Source organism: Cervus elaphus, chromosome 5, assembly GCF_910594005.1.
Source record: "Cervus elaphus chromosome 5, mCerEla1.1, whole genome shotgun sequence".
NCBI lineage: Eukaryota > Metazoa > Chordata > Mammalia > Artiodactyla > Cervidae > Cervus > Cervus elaphus.
In genome coordinates, this window is record NC_057819.1 from 114,717,188 (window position 1) to 114,724,224 (window position 7,037).

General features: G+C 45.2%; 1 protein-coding gene across 4 annotated transcripts in view; it reads right to left on the reverse strand.

Annotated features, from left to right (window-relative positions):
• Positions 1-4,440, reverse strand: part of STAT3 (signal transducer and activator of transcription 3) — a 71,307-nt gene extending 66,867 nt beyond the window's left edge. For 3 of the 4 annotated variants that reach the window (XM_043904640.1, XM_043904638.1, XM_043904639.1), the window contains exon 1: positions 4,155-4,404. The gene's annotated coding sequence lies outside the window, so the exon portion shown is untranslated. Of the gene's footprint in view, positions 1-4,154 lie in introns of all 4 variants that reach the window. The other variant, XM_043904637.1, reaches the window with a different exon arrangement.
• Positions 4,441-7,037: the final 2,597 nt, after the last annotated feature.

Sequence of the window (7,037 nt, forward strand, 5' to 3'; positions counted from 1 at the left end):
ATGTTCCCTCAGCCTTGAATACAGCTATTCACCAACTCAACTTTGTTGGGAGAATTCCTATTCATCCTATAAAACCCTAATCAGGTGTTCCCATGTGAATACCCTTCTATAATAAAGCCTTTCTCTCTCATCCCTAAAAAGAATTAATCTTTTCATAGACATTTAATAAAAACTTAGATTTAGCGAGTTCTTACCGTACACCAGGCATTATGCTAATTATTTTACCAGCATCATCTCCTGGAGTCTTCAATAGCACTAGGAGATATACACTGTTAGCCTCTCCTTTCATAGATAAGAAAACTGAGGTTCAGATTCTGACTAAGAAGTGGCAGATATAGGATCCAATCCCAGAATGTGTTGGACTCCAGAGTCTGACCTTTGAACCACTGTGCTGTCATCTTCCCAATCCTAAGTCCCTACTGACGAAGCACATGCCAGGCCCCTATAATACCACTTCCGGTTCCGTGAAACAGGAACCATATTGCATTATCCTTGGATCCTGCCTAGCATGATAACTGACTCTCATTACATAACATGCTTGTTGATCTGAACTAAGAGTTGTGATATTAATAATACGATATAGGAAAACTGAACATAATAGAAATTCTTTCTTGCATATGCTATTCCTTTCAAAAACTGGAGATATTTCAAACAACTCACTACCAAAGTACCATAAAATCATCCTGACAAAAGGGCCCCACTGTAACCCAAGGTTCCTTGCAACCAGTGTGTAACCACAATATTAATTTTTTTCACCATAACCAATACAGATTGAGGTAGCCCAGGATGTCATTCTGCTGGACCTCACCAAGGCTGCTCCAGGACACCAGGAGTTCTCCAGGATCTGGAGATGTCCTTCAAGTGTTCTTTGGCTGGTTGTCACACGTGACCCAAAAGTAAAGGTAAAATTTTTTTAAATATGGAAGACAGAAAATGTGAGTGGACATGGGTAGCCAGTTAAAAATCCTCATTTAAAAAAAAAAAAAAAAAAACCACTTCTGCACTTAACCACACAAATCTGCAAAGGCAGGACCCTTCTTTTTGGGTGCTGGTCCAGTTTATATGGTCAATGACAACTCCCCTGGGGCAGAGGCCACACATATCCATTTACTTTATACAAATTAGGCACTCCATAATTAAACATCAATATTCGGCTTCAAAAATCTTTAAACTCCTTGACCTTGCATTCAAGACCTCTTACTCCTTCTCTATTTACTTTGCTAATCTACTAGAATTGGGTTTGTGCCATATCACCATAGCTCCTAGCCCTGAATTCTTTACATCAGTCAAATGCAAACCATTATGTGTCTCTCAGATCAAATCTCTCCTCTGGCAAGAAGACTTCAGACCAACTAACTGCAAGACTCATAACCTCTCCTTCTTCTGAAGACCTGTAGCCATTAGTGAAGCACTGTCCAACAGCAAAGCATTCCACTTTATGACAATGGAAATGTTCTATATCTGTGCTATATGTTTTAAAACATATAATAGCTACCTTTCTGGACAGCATGGGCTTAAAGTCTCACCATCTCTTTGAGGAAATCAAGTTGCATTACATGGATAAGAAATTTATGAAGTTGTTGCAGTAGACAACAAGGTCTGAGAACAAGATATTGTGTTCCCCAGAGCAACTTTCACAAAGGTGTAAAAAACAAATATTTGTTGATCTGTACATCACCTCTGAGAAAGCCATAAGGTTAAAAGGTGCAGGACTCGGCCTCTGGAATGATGGCCACCACCTCTGCCCCATCTCACCATCTGAAAGTCATGACGTGCAGAGGCAGGAGGAGACAGCAACCTTCTGGAGATACAAATGACCACTGATCAAGCCACAAGACACTGGTTTAAATGACATTTAGGTCATGACTGTCCTTCACCTACAAACCTGCCTCAGTAAATCTCTCTTTTCATTAGCAAATAGCTAAATTCTGATGGTAAATTATGCAGACTAAAAAGTTAGATACCTGGGGGGAAGGAGATTGAGTTTGGGATTGACATGTACACACTGCTATCTCACAACAGATAATCAAAAAGGACCTATTATATAGCACATGGCTGCTCTATATTCTGTAATAACCTAAATGGGACTCACCTGTTTATTTTAAGTATCTCCCTTGGAGTCTTATAGGATATTGGCAGTATTTCATTGTCCAGGTATATGTTAGAATTTCATTGACACTTTTCCCAGTAGGGCCTACAGTCACTCTAAATTAAGACCTAATACTTAAGCATAGATAGTCAAAAGCAAACAAAACATACAGAAGGTATAAGCTCCACCACTATGGTATGTTGCTGCCCGGGCAAGTGTCTTGTTCCTTACACCTCAATTTCCTTATCTTCAAAACAGAGTTAAGGTTACATGAACTATCTACCCTTTGTGGGTCAAGTTATAATTATGGATATTTCTAGATGGCTATTCTTCCCAAAAGAACTACATATAAAGATAGATTTATGAATTGTCTAGTGGTTCTTTGTGGTAGATACGCTAGCAAATATAGAGATTAAGATCAAGCCTCAGGGACTCCCCTCGTGGTCCAGTGGTTAAGAATCTGCCCTTTCAATGCAGGGGAGTCAGGTTCAATCCCTGGTGGGGGAACTAAGATCCCATATGCCTCGGGGCAACTGAACCCATGCACCACAACTAAGACCCTATGCACCCATAAATTTTTAAAAAAGCCTCTAGCATCTACAATTTCTTCATTTTTTCTGAATTAAAGACTTCTTTCCTTCATCCCACTGTGCAAATGTCACTGCAAAAATTCTACTAGTAGCTCAGCCTGGCACATGTAACACAGAAATAAATGTGTTGACTCAGGGAATACAGACATATTTAATATAAAACATAAAACTGGCTAAATCAAGTCTTAACAGTCTAAATCCACATATAAAAGATTGAGATAATTTACAGTTCTGATTTATTCAAACCAATGCTGTATCAGCTCAGCCAGCCAAAAAATTACAACCCACACACAGAATAAATATGCCCTTTATTTACTTAACCAACCAGCAGGGACACGTTATATACATTTTTAATAAGTATAAGTGTGTCAATACCATGCATTCACTTGATATAACACAGAAAGATGTGGACTAAACATGGAAAAAACCACTCAGGTGACGGTTTGAATTAAGCTAACTGAAGTGCAACCACACCCCCAAACACAGGTAAAGTTTGCACACACGGCTTTGCCAAGGCCAGCCTGTCTTTGTTTCCCTCTCCTCTGCATTTACCCAAGATCTTGGCTCTGAGACAGAAAACTCCCACTCTCGATTGGTTCATTCTGTCCTATGCAATTAAGCAACACCACAATCCAGTAAACGCAAGGGCTCAATTATTTATCTTCTGGCCAAGTTTACCAGGTGGTTATAAAAGAACAATGTCAAGGAGGAAAAAGGTTTATTTCTCTTTAGAGCTGACTTGATGAGGGTTTTATTTATTTTTTTTTTTAGAAGAGGGAGAAGGGAAACACGACTTTACCCCAGAAAAAGGCTGGAGGGAGTTTAGAAAGAGTACAAGACTGTCAATTTCCCTACAGGAAACTTGATTCTTATGCAATAATCCTACCCATAACCAAACAGTCCGCAAGGCTGTAAAGGGAAGACACCTATTCCTACCTCCTCCAAGGGGGCACAGCTGGCTCCTAAAGGAGCAGGAACAGGGCAAGGCGGAGGAAGTGGCTCAGCCGGGAGACGCCGGGCCCCGCCGGGGGGCGGGGAGGAGGCGCTTGCCAACCACCCCCCTCCGTGATCTCCGCCGGCGTGACAGTCGCTCCTGTGGCCGGAACGTCCCCAGAGCCCCAGGGAGCAGGAAGTCGGGGGGCTGTCCCTCGCTCCTGCCCCCCACCCCAGAGTACCCTCGCCCTACGGTCCTTCCCCTCCAGTCCATTCTCTCTCTTCCTCTGCGTCTCCCCTTTTCCCAAAGAACTAAACTTCCTCCCAGCGCACCCCGTCCCTTCAGAGGTCGGCTCCTGTCATCCCGGGGAACTGTCCCTTCAGAGCGACCCTCCGTGTCTCTTCGTATCCCCCCGGCCCCACTGAAGTTTCCATTCACTATTCCCCCAAACACCCCAGAAGCTCCCAGCGCGCTCCTCCTCCCCCGGGATGCCCAGGCCTGGAGGCCGTCGGGGGGCAGCCCCACCCTTAACCCCCTTCACCTGCTGCTCGGGCTGAGGCCCGACTGGCCGGGGCTGCGCTTGCGCCTGGGTGCGGGCCGCGGGGTTCCCTCAGGCCGCGGAGTCTCCCTTGGCAGAAGTGGGGAGAGCGCGGAACTGGGGTGCTCGTCAGGGATCCGGTTCGGGCTCTCTCCCTCAGCGGCGACGTCGGAACCCCAGGCTCCCCCTCCCCGTCTACGCCGCCGCAGCTCCGGAAACCGCTGAATTACAGCCCCTCCAGCCAATCCTCGCCCAGCCCCCGCTTGGTCTAGGCACGCCGCTCATGCATAATTCATGACATGACCAGTTTTCTCGGCCACCCAGAGGCCCTGCTGAGCATACTCTACATCCGAAGCCCCACCCACTAGCCAATGAAGAGAGCCTCTGGGAGAAAGGGCGGAGCCAATACAAGGCTGGGAACGCCCCTGTTCTGGCTGTTCCGACTCTTAGGGCTCCTCCCTCCGCAACAACTGGGGAAGAACCGAGGCCCTGGCCAGAGGAGCCCGGGGGGAGGGAGGGAAGATGACTGGAATGTCCTGCTGAAAACTCAGCTGAGTTCCTGGCAGTGCGTGACGTCAAGACACTTTAAATGCCCCTGATGCGGCTCCCTCCTGCCTGCTCTCCCTCTTCCCGGCCCTTGGCACCACGTGGGGGCAAGATTGGGAGCACTTACCACGTGGGAATCAGCCAGTTAGACAGTCCCCAGGTGTCGCCAGATCCTCTAGGGGCCCAAGGCCCGAAATGGGTTTCTGGGGACAGCTAAAAGAACATGGGTGACTCCCGCCTGCTTTGAACTTCAGTTTCTGCGTGAGTCGGGACACACACACCCGGAAACATGACGTGGAAATAGAGTAATTACTAGAGTGCGTGGGGAGAAGGTAGTGGATTTAATCCTGCCCTTCGTTCCGTCGCTTCAAGCATCAAAGGCCAACGGCTCGCACATTGGCCGGTTCAAGGGAATAAGGAGACAGTACCGATGAAGAATGACACGTATACACATTGTTTTTATGCGTCTGAGTTGAAATACTTGAAATTGCGTGCCTTTTCCTTTTTCGCCTCATCTACTTCGAATGCAAGTTTTACTGCATTAAAACCGGTAGTTTATAGGAAATGTAGACATTTCACTTACATAATAGAGGATGTTCTTTGCATTATAGTGTGTGTGTGTGTGTGTGTGTGTGTGTGTGTGTGTAAGACTATTAGGGTTTTAAAAAATAACAGCTATTAGTGTTTGGTTGTGTTTCTTTAATACAAAGAGGTATTAAAGATGAAATCTAAAAAGGGCCTGTTATCTCAACACCCAAATAAACCTTGATGACAGCTTTTTCTATGAAACTAACACATGTTTGTGGTCAGAAAATTCAGACAGTTCAGAAAACGCGAAAATTAAAACTGAAAATATGCTCCCTCCCCCCACCAGTCCTTCTCGCCAGGGATAGCTATTCTTATTAATTTCTGGTGGGAAAATCAATGACTCCTAACCTTTGGGGAATCTGAGAGTTTTTGGAGACTGGATTCTAGTCCCAGAAATACACAGCATGACATTTTACTCACAAATTCTCCTGGTTCCCTAGTTTAGACCTTTGGACCGCCTTACATGCAAATAAGAGGTGAGAGCATCTATAGGGTAACTGGTAGGGTCTTTCCTGGTGGGGCTGTGAGTTTCCTGTTGCTCTCCCATAGACCCAGCCCAGCTTGGAAATTGCTGTATTTGTCTGGAGAGAGAGAGAAAGTGTGTGTGTGTGTGTGTGTGTGTGTGTGTGTGTGTGTGTGTGAGCTATGCTTTCCCATGCAGTTGACTATCTCCTTAGTAAAACAGGGGCTGATATTCATATACTTCTTACTGATACACTCTTGTTTCTCACAACAATTATATGTGGCAGATAGAGGCTACATTATCCACTGATAGGAAATTATGATGGAAATAGTATGATCATCTCAAGATCACAGATACTCAGAGATATAACAGGTAGGCTCAGAGCCAGGTTTTCATTATGTATTTTACTTATTATTTTTAAAGTATTTATTATTTCTTTATTGGGCTGCCCTGGGTCTTCGTGGCAGGATCTTTTTTTCCCTCAGTTGCGGCATGTGAGGTCTTTAGTTGTGGCATGTGGGATCTAGTTCCTTGACCAGGGATGGAGACCAGGGGTCAAACCTGGGCCCCCTACACTGGGAGTGCAGAGTTTTAGCCACTGGACCATCAGGGAAGTCCCCAGAGCCAGGTTTTTAGAATCTACATCTCATAACTTTGTTCCATCCACCTGAACCCTGCCCTCCTTCCTGACTCCTCTGCTGACCTTTGTTTCCCTCACTGCCCTCCTCTCAATTCACACAGAAAATCTACCCCTGAATCCATCTGTTCCACCTATGAAACCTCTCTCCAGTGCAGCCACTAGCCTTTCTCCATACCTCAGAGCCCCCCATGGCCTAAAGACAGAAGTTTCTCTCACTTGAGCCAGTGCTTTGACCTGAACTCCCTTTTCCAATCTCATCCCCTCCATCTTACATACCTGAAGCTCCCACGCTGAATTTATTACCCTCCTCCAAACACCTTCTGTAACTTCGCACCTCTGCAAATCTCCTTGCCTCCAACTGGAATACCTTCTCTTTCCTCATTCCCTACTGGAAAACTCTTACTCAAAGTCCAGTTCCAGCATCACCTCCTCTGGGCTTTCCGAGACTCTTCCTGGCAAAATTAATCTCTTCTCCTGGATTTTTTAACAGGTTATTTCCCAATCTAGTTTAGCATTCTCCACCTTGAACTCCAGTGAATCCGTTTGTTAGCCTACTTCCTGGTAAATAAAATTAAAAATTAACTTTTATAAAACAGTCACCATTTTCCGGGAACTGTGTTAAGCCTTTTACATAGATTATCTCATTTGA